This window comes from Anopheles gambiae, chromosome 2 (assembly GCF_943734735.2).
Source record: "Anopheles gambiae chromosome 2, idAnoGambNW_F1_1, whole genome shotgun sequence".
In the NCBI taxonomy this organism is placed as follows: Eukaryota; Metazoa; Arthropoda; class Insecta; order Diptera; family Culicidae; genus Anopheles; species Anopheles gambiae.
Genome location: NC_064601.1, coordinates 106,094,216 through 106,111,015, shown reverse-complemented (window position 1 = coordinate 106,111,015; position 16,800 = coordinate 106,094,216). Strand labels below are relative to the sequence as shown.

Genomic DNA, 16,800 nt, shown 5'->3' with positions numbered 1-16,800 from the left:
TAAGGCCTAAATTGTTTTACACAAAACAACTGTAATTTTACAATCAATGCAAAATATTTATTAATTCTATTAGTACATCAAGTGAAATCCTACACAATAAATCCCCATTTATTCCAATCCTGCAAACATATGTTACCGGTTTACATTTTTACTCATCTCAAACGCAATTTTGCTCCGGACAGGTTGTTTGTAAACCTTCCCATTTTTTTTTCTTTTTGAAGAGGAAAGATAAAACCTCAAACCCAATATTGCTTCCAAATAATCTTCATCTCGCTGCGCAGGCTGCAAAGACAGTCCTTTGATGTTTGTGACGGTTGCAGGCTCAAAAACAGTCCAGCCTTCAAACTGTCTCTCCATTTGCGAGCTTGTTGAACAAGCCTCCGAGCCACCGGGCTGTTCCTTGCTAACCCCTTTGACCGTTCTTCTTGTCACGCAAATCCTGTATACCCTGCAGTACGGGCACTACCTTTTCTACTGCGTGGAACACATTTTTGCCCACCTTTTCCTGCGCCCGCGGTGAACGAGAGTGGAAAGATAGAGAGAGAGATAAAATGAAACAAATATACAGTGAGTAAATCAACAGCCCTTAGCTGAAAGGGATAATGCCCGGCCGCTCGCTACCATGGCTAGTTGCTTACCAATTTTTTGCCAAACTTTTTCAGATGGCCCGCCTCGGCTTGACCACCAAACAGCAGCAGCGTGGCCAGCAGGACGATAACAAACAGCTTCGATACGTTCATTTTGAGGCTTTGGCAAACGATGCTTGTTGTTTTGCAGCTTCCTTTCAGTTCAGCTTAAACCCCGAGTGTGCAGCTGTCACTTTCCCGTTCGAGATGGAATCACTGTGAAGTTCAATTCGCGCGCTTCGTACCTTGGGGACTGATGTCGTTTCACCGGCAACTGGGCCGATTTTATACGTTCCAGCGGGGTCTGCGTTTGCCTTTGAAATTGTTTTACCACTTTTGCCCGGATGTCCAGAAGGCATACTTTCTCACTCGGGCCCGATGAGCCTCGCCGATAACCTCCACTGCGCGCGGTCATACGCGGTTGTCGCCGGGCAATCGGTAGCATTGGCTCAATTCATGGACAGCAATAAGATCACGGTACGATAAGCGTAGCTCGCTAGACGACAACGGCGGTACTAATCGATTTATGGCACCCGAGACTCGGGGGAGATTTTGCTCCGATTTGTCACTGATTCTGTTATCGTACGGTGCAGCTCTAGATGTGTTTTGTTTCTTTATCGTTTCAATCGGATGTCTTTTGCCTAGAAATGACAATTAAAATCAGGGCTCTGTACAGATTATTTAATCGTGCGAGCCGTGCGATAAGAGCTCCTTTGAATCGTGCCAAAAGAATGAAATCATCATACGGTTTGAAAATGATTACGGATTGAAGAAACCGATAGAGTTCAGAGTTGAAGAAGGCATGACTTCAGAATTTCCGATAAAGATTTGGATACTGAGAATCATCCATCATTTTAAACATCTTGATATCTGCTAGTATTCTCAATTAATTGTTTCTTCCTCTATTTGTCGTAACGTCCTACGAAGACATGTCGGCCTGTACAGGCTTTCAAGACTTATGGGTTTTATATTAACACAGAGCAGCATATCATATTGCATACACACATATTTACAAAGCTGCATGGAACTCAGATGAGCTTGCAATAATATTTGCAATACATATCTTTCGAACCGTTTGAACACTGTCCATTCGTACATTAATTAATACATGCACTTACTTCAACCAAACCCAACCATTCGGTGAAGTGCGAATTTATCTGGAATTTACTTTCCACAATCAAACATTCAATCATCGAACAAAAACGAATCAATACATTTTGCCAGCATATTTCGCAACGGTACGAAGTCTGAAATTTTAACACACACAAAGGCATACTTGTAATTGGACTGGGTGCAAACATACTGTTTGCGAGCCGCACAAATTATGATTACAGCGTAGAAGCATATTTCATCAAAGCGATGGTGCCGCTGTTTACGTTTACAACCTGCAGCGGTTTGTTCGCGGTCCGTTACAAATCCTTCACTCGACCGAAGCACGGTATTACATCGTGCTACATTTTGGGTGTGTGTTCGGAGCAAAATTATGCTGGATATTTAAAATGTATGGGTAACCATTAATCATGTACCTTGTATGAAAGTGGTTTTGAGGTTACAGGTAATACAATTTGCGTTTGCAATGCAATAACAAGTATGTGTGTGTGTTTATTTAAAAAAGTATGAAATTCAAAAGAGATTATATGAACTGGGTAGGAATGCCTCTTTTTATGATTAAAAACCTGTATTAACTCCTACAATTTCTACATAATCTTGCATTACAATTACTTTGTCTTTTTGAATGGTAAAAAAACAATTCCACCTTTTTATCCTTTTGGCTCTATAGAGGATTGTTTTTAAATTGCGTTGCAACAGTGAATGGCAACAAAAAACAGTACACCAAAGATTAACCTTTTGCCTTTTTTCCCCTTTTAATTTAATAATTATTTAAGAGCAACCATCCACAACCTAATCACTCGTTGCTCCGGCCATAAATGCTAATTATTATTACTTAGCGCACATCTCCGGACCACCACAGCCGCAGCAGCACCACCACCATCGCAAAGAATTGCAACACTGAAATAACCTACCCCTAAAGCCAATGTAACGATAATAGACGGCCATCGCTCCCAGTGATAAAGACTTTTTTATTCAAATTCAACTACGCAGCGTCGGGCGCATTATTTCTTCCATCCCTTTTCCGATCCCGTTCGCCTTCGGAGCGGCCGACCGGGGGTGCTGAAAAGTGTCCTTAATTATGAAATCCCATTTCCACGCTGCTCGCAATTCTGCACTCGAATGACCTATTTGCAGCAGAGGAGTGAACCGATTTTCACTTTGCCTTATCTTACTCTTATGTTCATGGACTGCTTTGCTCTCCATTTTCCGTGCTTGCTGCGCAAAGAGAAGCGAGCTTTATTTTAACTATTTTATATTTAAGCTCTTCTTCAAAGCTTCCCGTTTGTCTCTTGTCCCTTTTTTTCATGCGTTGCTTTTACGTTGACGTTAGATGTAAGCACATCAGACGGTAATCCATTTGCTATGGACACTTCTTTTTTTCCTGCCATTCGCTTTGGTTTTCACTCTAAGGTACGATGCTGCGTGTCGTACGGCAAGAAGCGCTTTGCTTTCATGTGATTCTTCTTGCTCTAGCGGAATGAGAGAAAAAAAGCACACCGAGGAATGCGTACAGAAACGCGTGTTGCCGTCTTACGGTCTTACATTTGCATATTTTCTGCTTCGCAGGCTCGCGTCGAGCGTTCGAAAGTGTATCTTACAACCAAATTGAAAACGCCTTTGGCTTTTGCATGCTTTAAAAATGGCTAAGCCCTGCAATCGATTTACTGTTCGTTTGGGTGTGTGTGTGTGTTTCTGTGTGTGGATAAATATTACATCGTCGAGCAAATCGTATGCCGTGCCTGGTTGAGCTGGTTCAAGATTTTACGCTCGTGCTGCGGCTCGTAAAACCGGGTTCGACTACCGTCGTGGGTTCAAGCGTCTTTCAAGCGAGCGGTGCGGCTTAGGCACAGAGTTTTACGACGCGGAGTTTTCATGCAACTCGGCGTAAAGCTCCCCAAACGATAGTAAACATCTTACCTCTACTCCCAATCGCACATAGCCCGTGGATGGCGTTAGAGTCGATAAATATTTAAATTTATTTAAAAGACTCAAAGTTTTAACAGTCGTTAACGGCAGTTACTAACTTTTGGACGATTTCGTTATTTCTGAAGTGTACAGTATGCATTCAACCTACAGGCATATTTGTCAAGCACACTAACAGATCGTTAATGTTAAGTTATGCCTACGAAATCTATCAATTGGAAAATTCAATTCGAATTAATACCTGAATAAAACCACTTAAATTACGAAAATGAGTGAAAATTTCATTTAAATCATTTCAAACTGACAATACACATTTCAATTCTTAATAAACCTTTGCATTGCCATTCTCGTGAACTTGGTTGCAACATTTTTCCTCAATTAGTTGACCATGTTATTGATTCCCAGTCATCTGGGAATGGGCAAATTTCGAAACCATGTATTCATCGTCTCACCATCCTTGCGGGTGGTAAACGCTCCCACTGAACCGGCGCACAGTTCATGTGATGACACATTAGCAATTTACAACATTTATGCAAATGGCTATGAAACAATAATGGCTAGAACCGACAAAAGTACACTCACTTACACACATACAGCACACCGGATATGAACGGTCAATCTACACCAGTGACAACAAACGGGGAAGGACGGGAATGGAACACTGACCAGAACATGACCCTAATTGTACTTTGTAAAACGGGGCTGATTTGCCAACAGATGCTCGAAACGCGCGCTCGGTCCACGCTCGACTGACCGGTTGGACGGCAAATAGTGTCATTAAAAATCAATTAACATGCTGATTAAGTTTTCACATTTCGTTGGCCAGCGTGCAGTGTTGAAGAAGGTGACCTGGGCGCTTGGCCTGGATCAAAAGTTTCCGGCATTCGCGTCGGTGGTCTAGCAAGAGCAATGAACTGAAGCAAATAGTGTAAAACACGCACGGTGCTAAACATAGCATGTGGCCATCTGTTGCCCAAGACTGGCGCAGAGCAAATATTGAGCAAACGTTTGTCAGGCTGTTGAATTATTGACACTGCTGTGGTGAACCAAAGCAAAGGAAGTATGGAAGAAAATGGAAATGTCTATCGCATGTAATTATTTTCATTTTTTTATTTTGAAGAACTTTTTTATAATCTTGAATTGAAAGTTTATTTAACTATTAAAATAATTTCAATTTTTAACCCTAACACACCTATTTTTGTGTGTAAGACAACATTTTTTTACTCTTGAAGGAATTATGCTAAATTTACAAGAATTGCTAGAAAAACTTCTTATGCGATTATGCTTATGCGAGAAACTTATGAAATTTAATAAATTTACAACACGTTGTTTACATCTCAAAAATCATACCAACTGTTTCCGCTCCATTTAAAACTTCCAAACAATTGCTATATTTTAAATTATTTTAATTAAATGATTAATTCTTCTCTTCTTCTATGTGTCTTAATGTCATTTGATGACATGCCAGCCTGTACAGGTATTTTTTGGTACCAAACTGCCAGATAGTCTGCCCTTGCTACGGTGCATATGAGGCTTGAATAATTTTAGAGCACACAGTTTCAGTCATTACCTAGAATTTTATAAAGAAAAGAATACACTAACAGTCTAATAGTGCGGCCCTAGAGACAAAAGTTGATTTATATTTTAAAATTGGTGAGTTAGAGTCAAAATGTAATGGTCACGACTACAATAGGCAAATCTTTTAAAACACGATATGTTACTTCTTCAAAATGGGACTCAATTTCCAAACAACGAAGAAGAAACTATTCGATCTTCAAAATAAATTCTGTCTCATACAGCACTGCCCTGATTCAATCAGACTCCCTCAAGCAAACTATTTTCGCACGCTTCTGGCCATCGTTGTGCCGTGCATATTCGCACGGTTTGCCAATCTAATAATCATAAATTGCCACTCACAAAAAATGTAGTGCTTTTAGCTATTGGCACGATCCACCCTGCTGCTCGACGGTCGACCACCATACGGGGAATGTTATGCCATGTTATCATATTGCATTTTCCCTCAAACGGCACGTTCACCCACATGAAACGTCTTCATTGCCTTGGACTGGAAATGTTTGTATGCATGTGTGTGTGTGTGTGTGTGTGCAGTGTATTCTCTGTTGAATTTTTCTGTGGAAAACTCTCACCAAACAGCGCAATTCAATTGCTACCGCACAGGGACATGGCATCGGTAGTAATTGAATTTTGTTCCACCGGTGGGAACGTGTTCGAGCACCGAATGCACACCGGTGCATCAGCGATACGCACTTGACGCTAAAGTGGATGCATTCGTTTTGGTTTGTTTCGGCGAAGGGAATCAGAGGGAACGACCATGTGGTCGAACATGATACAATTTGGTTCCACGCATTAGGTGTGATTCTTTTATTTCGGAGAAACCATACGGATCGAATAAAAACTATGAAGCAAAAAAGAAGCGCTGTAGAAAAATATGCTCATTTCAATAAGTTTATCACAAGTAAAATAATTATTAATTTGTCTCGCCTTTACACCTATAAATTGCATTGCTTTCAAGTCCTGTTTACGCCTGTCACGGAATAACATTCACCTTCAAAGAACATCTAAGGCAGCAACAGAAAGCAGATGACAAAACAGGAATTTGCTTCAACCGTTCGAGGAATGTATATTCGCTGCATCTGCCGCCTATCAACTATGTGTGATATGCGATTGCTGCGAATGAAACTATTTACCCCGACCCCGAGCGTCCAATGAAATGGCTGCCATCATCCGTCCGCAGGGCGTAGCCGTAGGCTTGATTCGGATCATTCCACCGAAAGCGTTCGTCAAGATGGCCGACTCTTTGCACACCGACTGAAGCTGTTTGGTCGTTATTCGGAGAATTTCTAGTTACATGCTAATGAAAATTCCACGAGCCGTGTACCGCCCGACCAGCGACCATGCCTGTTCCCTGTTCCAGGTAATCAGCGACAGTTGAGTGTCTAGCAATTGGTACCGTCCTTTACGGGAATGGATCGAAGCAGGCAGAAGGGATTGTTTCAGCCATCGGTGACGGGTGGAAGAAATTAAATTAACATTATGTCGGCCCTGCGTTCTGCGTACGGATGATTTCATCAAGCTGCTTGGAAACAGAAGCGATCCGACACGCGGCAAGAGGCAAATCAGAAGCGTGTTTTGATTTGAGGTATTTTTCTTTTGCATGAAACCGTCGTAAACGGGCGAGACAAACGTTTGCTGTTTTTGTGACAAACTGTTTGCTGTTCAATTTCGACAATTTGTTTTGCGTATCACGCGTCGTCTTGTGTGTGTGTTATTTATGGTAACTACCTCCATGGCAACTCTGTGCGCTGTAAGAAAGCACCATCGCACCCACGTGTGCTAAAAATAAAAGTTCATTTTTTATTTTGGAATGTTTGTAATTGAATCACCAAAAAATCATATTCCAAGGGTTGAAAAGATTATTCAAGTTTTGCTGCAACCGTCTTGTGACTTGTGATGTTATAGCTTTTTTGGATTGGCGCATGAGATTGAGACAACTTTTAAGGACTTCACGAACTTTATGTTTTTGAGGAATTTTAAAACATTTAAATAAGGGAACATGCGTATTAAAATTGCTCTTATTTAGGAATCTAAAGTTAATTTTATAAAAATTCCTTATTATGCTTTGGCAAGTGAATAATAAAAATGTCTTGAAAATCTTAATTATTTGAAACCTTTGCAATGAAATTACCATTCTCATGAATTTGAAATCTTGAAACTTTTGAGTGAAAGAAGGTGATTCGACGAAAGTGGACTGCTCAGAAACCTTTCCACTGTGCATTCATAGGAAAGAAAAGCTAGGTGTAATGATTTACTTCGTGATAAATTGGAGCAGGAAACTGAAAACCAATGTCAACTAAATTTACTTTATTTGTTACGCTTATTTAATAAAGCTTTATTTCAAGCCATTTTTTCATAGATTTGCTCATTGTTCATGAATCATTACCGTAAAACATGTAAAACGTTTTTTTATTATTTCTAGTAACTATGAAATTCTCCTGTTGTGTCCGACTCCGTTGCTGGTTTAGGAATAACCAGCCCTATTTCCAGTAACCTATTTCGTTACCTTGCAACCCGTCTGCTTTAAGTTTTGCAAACGACCCTACCAGTCTGAATTGTACGAAGCAAAAAAAAGCTTAAAGAAATAACATAGAAGATTAGAGCAATTTCTGTACTGAAATCAAGTGGTTGGCTTCATTTATTTATTTAAACAAAAGAAAAACACATGGTCACTATATGTAGGCGACGAACGTACGTATTACATCCACCTTTGTCCTGATTTTTTTTCTAATTTCACTTGAGTCCAGTATGGAAAGGTAGTACCTGTAACGAGTCCGGCAGGCGAATGTGTAAAGGGCATAATTATATAAGCAGCACTTCTGTAGCGATATGCAAATTTGTAATAGCATTTGGCGCGCGTTAAGTGTCTGTTACGGTCAGTCTGGGTATGACATAAAAGTTCAAAAGTCATGATATTACAGAAAAAGACAATCGAGTAGTTAGTATTATTATATACAAAACATATTCAGTACATATAAGAAAGCACATGTATAGAGTGTATTTTATTCAGTGATACTGTTTTTAAAAAAATTAAAATACCCAAAACCAAAAACGTCAATCAATCTACAGCTAAAAATGTGGCATAATACCAAGGACTTACCGTTCAGCTCCCGCGTTTGATCGATGCGTTATCCTGCCGCTTTAATCCGCCTTGTCAACTTTCATAAGCATCGATAATGCAAGCGATAAATTTATTGCCCCATCCGACCTACACGCAATAAATAGGAAAATCCTACATCATCCTTCAATGGATGGTACGGCGATATTAGACAGGCTTGGGGCGTGTTTCTTTTCAGGTTTTTTGTGTGTGCCTTGTTCTGGCTCTTTCTTTGGATCGTTTCTTTATTGCGCTGGTTTTTTTTTACTATCTGCTTGTAACAACGGTGAAAAAGAAATAATAATAATAATAATAAGACGTCCTCCCACTGTGATGCTGCTCGTGCCGTCGGCTCTTTATGTTGCGCACACAGGCCGTCACTAATCTATTCTAGCTTGTCCCCGAAAAAATGATGGACATGATGATGGCACAATGGCCATCATCTTGGACCATTTCGGGTACCGCCCCAACTAGACCCACAGATCGGTAGAAAATCTATAGAAAATGTTTCCAAAAGCCTTGAAAGGTTAAAGAGAATGTATCTCTAGAGGAGAGCATGAAACCGAGTGCGCATAGAACACTCTCGAGTACGGAGCGCGGAGGATGAAAGGCAGAAGCACAAGAAAATCTTGAAATCTCTCGTTTAAGCTGTTTGTAAACCGACTGTGAAATGAAGTTTCTGCTCAAAACGGAATGCGCACACTGTAGCATTAGCAATTTGGCTGTCTCGCCGGGGCGGAGTCGACGTTGACTTCTTGGAAGATCATTCCAATCGGTCGGTTGTTCAGTCAACATGTCACTGCATAATGATGCCTTAACAAACACTTTGCTCAGTTTGAGTGTGTTTTTTTTATACATTTTGCCTTCCGTCGTGTCAACTTCAGCGCAGGCATTTAAATGTTACTTTCTTTTGGGTAAACTGTTACGATAAAGTCCCGGCCGGCGGGTCCAATCGATACGGTGACCTCGAAGAAAGTTACTACTGAGAAAAAAAAAACACACACACACACACCAACAAAAACATTGTGCTTACCATTTACTTCCACAACTTCCCTAAACCGATCGAGTGGAACAGTTTTCGGGGAAATCCAATTAGCTCGAAAAATTGACACCGACAGTGCTGCAAAACCCTTCCGTTTCCCGGTGACATTCTCGAGAAGCGGCTGAGCTTGGGAAGAAAAGTGCCGGCATAAACAGAACCGAGCACGGGAACGGGCATTCGATGTCGTTCGGTTCTAACTTTTGCTGCCCTACGGTAGCTTTGTTCAAGCGAAAGTTTTGATTGGATTAAATTCGGCCGCACCGTGTAAGACAAAATGGAGAATGAACGTAAACGCATCTTCAAAGTGCGAAACCAATTGAAGCGTGTAACTTTGTTAAGGATAGAACGAGTAATTTTTGGGTGAGTTTTGGGTGTGAAAATTGTGCCTCAAGCAATATTTGGTGTCTCCTTGGGGCAAACGATCGCAAAGCTTAAACTATCTTACACGACATTAAATATATCGACAAATGAAAGATTATGGTTTTTGTAGAAATAAATTGTCCTGATATGGTGATGTAGTGTTGACCAAGCCTTGCTCTGCTTTAAGAAATTAACTCTTATTTCATCTTTTGCTCAGAGAGAAAACATCTTCATTTATACCACTAGTGGAAGTTTATTTGTTTAAACATTTATAATCATGTAAATCGTTAAAAAGACAATACTTAAGTTACGTTCATTAATCCCACCTCCCTACACCACACATCGCTGGAGCAAATTTATGGCACTGCTACAAGCTAAAGCACGGACGCGTCACAAAAACAAGAAGGCAAGTGATAAAAGAGCGTAGACTTATTGCAATAAAGAGCAACAATTCACCCTATCTAAGCGGGCGACGATGACAACGCAGACAGTTAACTTTCCACCAACAACACCGCTAACAAGATCAGAAATCCTTTCTTGCTTCACCCACCCGACCTCATTGAGCAGCTGGGAGCCGCTAGTGCCCTTACTTTCTTTTCGGCAATAAACTGCCTTGCCCGTTGCTCTCAACCTTTCGGGTCTTCCGGGTGCGCACAGCACGTTTTATGCGGCATGGGCATACCCACATTTTCCACTACGCAACCATATGGTTTGTGCGACTCAGCAAGAGACGCAAGACAAAAACGAACCTTCTGGCTAGACTGCTGCTGCAGCGACGGTAAAAGACACGGAAGAAGCAAACCCCTCACCAGTGGCCGAACAGCATCGATTGAAGAGGAAACTTAATATGCTTACATAAAAACTGTTGCCATCGTAGTGCTTGCTTCCTACCACACATACCGCAACGTTCGCTCTGTTCGTTTTTGTTGTCTTTCGTCTTCCTCTTTGTATGGGGCCCATTAATGACATGAACGAACGAGAGAGATGGAGCGATAAAGAATATGTCTTGAAATGGAAAAGAAAAAAAAACAACTAAAATACAGCTACCATAACACCCATTTGCCAGTGTATTTCCCAGTGGACGCTGACACTTCCCACCCAGAACCACCCATCGGTTTCCACTCCAGTGCTGACGAGCCCACCGCACCGGAAGTGACATGCAAACGCAATAATGACAGCAGACTGACAGGACAAAGACAAAGAAGCTTATCTGCATGCCGAGTACCACCACCAGCACCAACACCACCACGTGGTCAACACGCGCCGAATTTGTTGCGTATGTTAAGCTACTATGTTGCTATTCGAGCAAACGAAAAAAAACGAATACAAAAAAAAGAAGACAACAATCACCATTCTCAGCCTAACAGGTTTTTCTTACTGCGCAGTAACGGACATTTCCCGCTCGTGTGTTAGCTTTCGGTGGGTGAATGCATCGTCAAATCTGTCTCCGGAAATTGGACTATCGTCCAACTGTGTGTGTGTATGAGTGGGAGTAAATGTGTGTTTTTCTCTTTCTTTTTTCACCACAAACTGTCACGTCGGCTCGTGTCACATTAAGCGAAACGTTTTGATAGCCTAAATTCGCTCCTCTTTCCGCATTCGCGTCTCCTAACACACACACACACGCACAGTGGAGGGTGTAATTATAAACGCAACGGATCATCTTACACGTCTGCGCCATTATACACGCAGCAAGGCAATTTTCACTGCGCGTTAGCATATTCGAGCGTGTGGTGCTGGCGGTTACAATCAATTCCGGAAACCGTTTGTTATTGATTGTTTAGCGATCAGATTTCTTCCACGGTAAAGGAGTGCTCATAGAGCTTTATTTTTGTTCGAAATCGGTTGTAATGCAGGGATAGAGAGAGAGACAGAGAGAGAGAGAGAGAGAGAGAGAGAGAGACAGAGAGAGACAAAGAGAGGGATGGTAACAGATACGCGATATTTTCCGACAGCAGTATCACTTTACGCGACGCGCCCAAAAGTGCGCAGCACGAGCATGACAAATTGCATCATTTGCCGTTGCCGATAATGTGCCACACGTGGGCTAGGTAAATTTACGATAGGATCGATTGTTATGGACTTACCGATACTGATGGCAGCTAAATAAATCTTTACCACTGGGGCGAAAAAATAGTACACCCAGATATTGCTAGCATTTCGTTCTAAATGTCATGGTCGTGGTACGTTAGGTAAATGTCAATCAGCGTGATAAAAAAATCTTTTTCTTTGTTCATTCTTTCAAAGCATGATTGAACTCTAACGAGAGACAATCAAACCATCGTACTATTCTGAACAATAAAATTCAGTACGATCATAATTAAAGGTTATTAAGGTTATATTATTATGGTGTAATTGTTATCCTTGTGATTCTGGATTATCAAGCTTTATATTCTGAGTTTTTGATTAATTTGTGTATTGATAATTTATTTTTATAAAAATTGTTTTAAAATAAATAATACTTATTCAATACATATTAAAACCATTTGCTAATGGCATTTTCTTAATTGATGTAAAAATGTATACTAAAATTGTGTCAATTAATTCTCATGATTCCTTTGCTGATTCCATGGAGCCGCCCAGTTGTTCAAAAATAACACATGGAGACGCCTAGTGGCTCGTAAAAAACAGGATTCTTCTCCATCTTCTTTGGCTCAAAAACCGTTGTTGATCAAGGTCTGCCTGTATCGCTTGTGAGCTTTGCTTACGGTGACTTATTGATTACCCGTAACTGGATAGTCAGTTCATTGTATAGAGGCCCGGTTCATTCAAGCTTGAACCCATGACGGACAATAAACAGGATTATTAGCTTTAATTCAGAACAATTCCTCTAAAAATACTACACAAACCCAAAACGTTGCAAAAAATGAAAAATACTTTACATAATTCAAACAAAAACTGCATTATTATTATCATCCATTTCTTTAATATCCTTCGAGGCTCGATCAGCTTATTTCCCTTTTTTTGTCACACAAATCAACAGCACGGTCGATTACGCTATCGACCCATCCAGCTTTAATGCGAATGCACATCAATCGATCGGTACCGTTCAGCGGGCGGTAGTAAAATCAAAAATTGGCGATCGTAATCTTCCACCCCACACTGTTGCCATCGGTTGCTGTACCATGATAAATTGAACGTAACTTATAATCCGCCCGCGTACAATGAAGGTGGAATGTTTGCCGTGCCCGTACCGTGCTACTGCTCATGTAATTTTTCTTCCCTCTCCTCTTCTGCCTTCTAACACACTAACACACTCATAACGCTAACTAAAAAAAGCGTTCCAAAAGTTAACGCACTTACACGTACATTCTATCGGGGTGGTCGATCCGCTCGAGACCGGCTTTTTGGTTAAAGAATAAGAGAGAAAGAGAGAGAGCGAGAGATAGAGAGAGAGAAAGAGAGAGAGAGAAGTAAAAAAAGTGTATGGAGCGACAGGTTCACATTGCTTTACTGTCCAGTCGGCCAGTAATGTCGTCCATGCCATTGTTCTGGCGGGAAACCGGGGAAAAAGCAGACTGCAATGCACAGAACGCGAACACGATACGACACGGTTTCGAACTGGTCAAGAGCACCCACTCGCCCCGGTCGATGAGCTATTTTTGTTCCTTCCATCCACACCCCGCTCTGCACACACACACACACGCCTCCTTTGCGTAACCGCAAACTGTAGACCATCCTTCATTCCCGCTCCCACGAATGCAATTCCAACACCAACCGGGCTCTCGTTCACCTCCTTCCACCTTTGGAAGCCACACTTCAGCCCGCTTTGCTTTCATGCCCGCAAAGCCTGCCGCCAACGGACAAGGGGTTATGGCGTACCAAAGCGTAAGGAGTCCTCCACACACACACACACGCCGATGACGCGAATGTGGTCGAGTGATAGAATTTATGTAAGCGCGCGCGACAGACGAACACACCGGCCTGGCCTACACTTGCTCGGGGACGGAAATCAGTTCTCGTCCTGTCGCTAACCGTTCCGGGCGCGCACACTGGCTGCTGGTGCTGCTGTCGCCGAACAACGGCAGTAATTGTGGGAGTCTAAAAAAGAGATCGAAAAAGAGTGTGTATGTGTGTGTGTATGTGTGAGCATTAAGCATGGTGGATGCGTTGGTTTAAATCAAATTAATTGCAACTACCAGTGCGCTTGGAAATTTGCGCCCAATTTGTGACCGTTCTGCAATGGAGTGAAAGTCGTGCGCACGTGGTGGACTAAGTTCGGCCTCGATTGTCTCCCAAAAGCAGGGGCCAAAAAAAGCACAGAAAACGGGTAAAATAATTGGTGCTAGTTGTTCGTGTCGTGTGTGTGTTTTGTCGTAAAGAGTTATATTGCCCTTGTCATCCGGAAGCGTGATGGTTGAATTTTAAGTTCCGCTGAGCTGGTGCTTGCACGCTTCCGAGCCGCTGCTTCATTAGAACAAAACAGCTAGTTAACCTGACCAGAGGCTGGGGGTGGGGGGTCCGACCGTGTGTTTATCCTACGTTATGTAACGGAAACCATTCCGTGCCGGGGAGCAATTTTTGGAGCAGTTTATTAAGTTTGCGTGCACTTTTGCTTAGATAGCAGCCGGAGGTCACCTGCTTTTTGGAGCGGTGAATATTTAAGGTTTCCGTCGGGGGCTTGGTTGCGTTATCGAAAAGTGTTTTTTAGTTTTTTTTAAGGGAAACATTTCCATCGCAAAGATATCATGATTAAGGTAGTACCGAAACACGTCCAGCTAAAATGAGACACACAGAAATACAGCCATTACTCTCGGCGGAGTCGTCCGATAAAACACGGCGACTGATGAAAATGAAACGTGTTCCAGAAAAAAAGCAACCATCCTTACCAACCCGTGAGCAGGAAAACGTTGCTGTCCATTCCATAGGAAGATGAGAGAGCGAAGGAAACCGTAGGGACATGACGAGGATAAGCGCACAACGGAAAAGTCACGAAACAGTGCTTTTGAACACGAGCGCACGAAGAGCCGGTTTAATTATTCAAATGCCAAGCCCCATGGCCAAGTGATTCGAGCTCGTTTTGCTGCTGCCAGCCCATCCTGTTCCCCCTGTCAGCTAGGTGTGCCGGTGCCCCTTTGCCTGCCCTATGACGGCTGTACAGGTCGGAAAATGAAACTCTCCCTCCCTGGGTTCGGTGCTAGTGGTTACAACATTTTCTGCAGCAATGTTTCTGTTGTTTTCCGTTCTGTGCTGAGCTTCATACATGGCGAGTTTTATTAATTCTTGACCTACCGTTGTGCACTGTCGGATGCGTTACACAGTCAAGTGTGTTTTTTATGCGCCTTCAATTTCCGCGGTGTAATTAATGGTAACCGAATGGTTGTGTATGGTTGTGTGTATGTGGATGATGAACAAGCCAAAATGGTTTATCTGGAAACTCTTTGTTAATTTTAGTACCCATATATTTGAAAAATCCGTTTCACAAAGTATTCCTTTCAAAAGTTACCTAAAGTGTAAACACGTTCAGTTCTAACCATTAATTATCGAAAATTCTTTTTGATAAATGTCAAATACGTGACATGCATTAATAATACTTCATAACAACGATGTTTCACTGAACCCAACGTTTGATTTAATAAACCATTAATCACCTCACCATGCCTTCCTTTAAGACTTCCTTAGGATCCCTGTCTTATCCCTTTCACAAGCTTCAAATGGTGACGTGAGAGCCAACGATTGCTAGGAAAGGTGTTCCTTTGCCGACAAACTACTCCTACGACGACTCTCTCACCTTTTCTGGCCCTCCAAAGCTCCAAGTGAAAGGTAGTTGTATCTCTACCCCTCTTTTTTCACCTCAACCTCACAACAAGCTCCTCGAACGAATCACACATTAAGCTTAGATTATCTGTCGTAAATAGGCAAAATTACTAACGCAAAGATTTATCGGCCCTCTATTCCGATTCCGCCTTGTTTGACAACTCGTTCCCGCCGAAAGGAAACAGACGTTTGCAGAAAACTGAACCATCGAAATTTGCATAATTTTCACATAAATCCACTGTACCATGCCACCTGAAGCTATCTTTTCAATTATACCGAAAGCCGTGTGCTGGCAGCAGCAGTAGAGTGCGAACGTAAATTAATATTCATCGCACTCGGCCGGAATCCGATGCTTTAGATGTAATCTAAGCCAGTGAACGGTTCGTGCGGGAGAGTCGTCGTCCTTGTCCTTGGGTGTGGAAGTTTGCACAGCTCGTTGCTCTTGTCTTGCTGGTCGGAGTTAATGGTTTAGCTTACCGTATGACATCTGCTCGCTGTGATAAGCATCACAAACTACCGTGCGTCGCGCATCCACACTCTGCACTCTGTTGTAATGAAGTTTAATTATCCGCATGTCATGGCAGGGTAAAGATAATCTTGGCAACAACAATAACGTTAATTTTCAAATTTTAATCACGATAATGCAATAATTGAACAAGTCAAATCCATTGGTGTAAGAGCGGTATTTGTCTGTCAATAAACTGCTATTTCAATGGACAAATCCATCCATGCGACATGCGTTACATTTCTACGCGGTGTACAATGCCGGTAAATCCAGCCACATGAAATATTAGGCCACATTTCGCTCAACGCAAACCAACCCACCAGCTGGCCATCATGAACAGTTTTTGTGCTGGGATTATCGAACAATCAGAACAATATACAATCGAATTCATAGTTGCTTCGTCCCACCAATCCAACCATCTCAAACGCAAATCCATCCATTTGCATTTCGATGAAAACAATACGCAACGTGTGTTTGCAGCTGCATATGGAAATGCACTCTTTGTGTGCCTCTTCAGTGCATAATGAGGGGTTTGCTTTTGACTACAATCCGCAATTGCAATTGAAATCATTTTCACCTCACCTCACCCATTTCGATTGCGGTGGTGGGGTACAATCACAGCGGCTTTGCAAAATTGGACACGCTAATACGCTTCGACGGGGCATTACTGTCAGAGAAATCAGCTTCCCAAACCCGATCGATAGCGAATCGGTTGGTGGCCCATTGTGGCATTTGTTGCTGTTTTTGTGGCTGGAGTTTTTTGTGACTGGAGTAGCTACCCCCCCCCCCCCCCCCCCCCATT

The 16,800-nt window shown here is 42.1% G+C and overlaps 1 protein-coding gene across 4 annotated transcripts in view; it reads left to right on the top strand.

Annotated features, from left to right (window-relative positions):
• Nucleotides 1-16,800, top strand: part of LOC3290216 (uncharacterized) — a 109,152-nt gene that overhangs the window by 48,269 nt on the left and 44,083 nt on the right. The gene's annotated exons all lie outside the window — the stretch shown is intronic.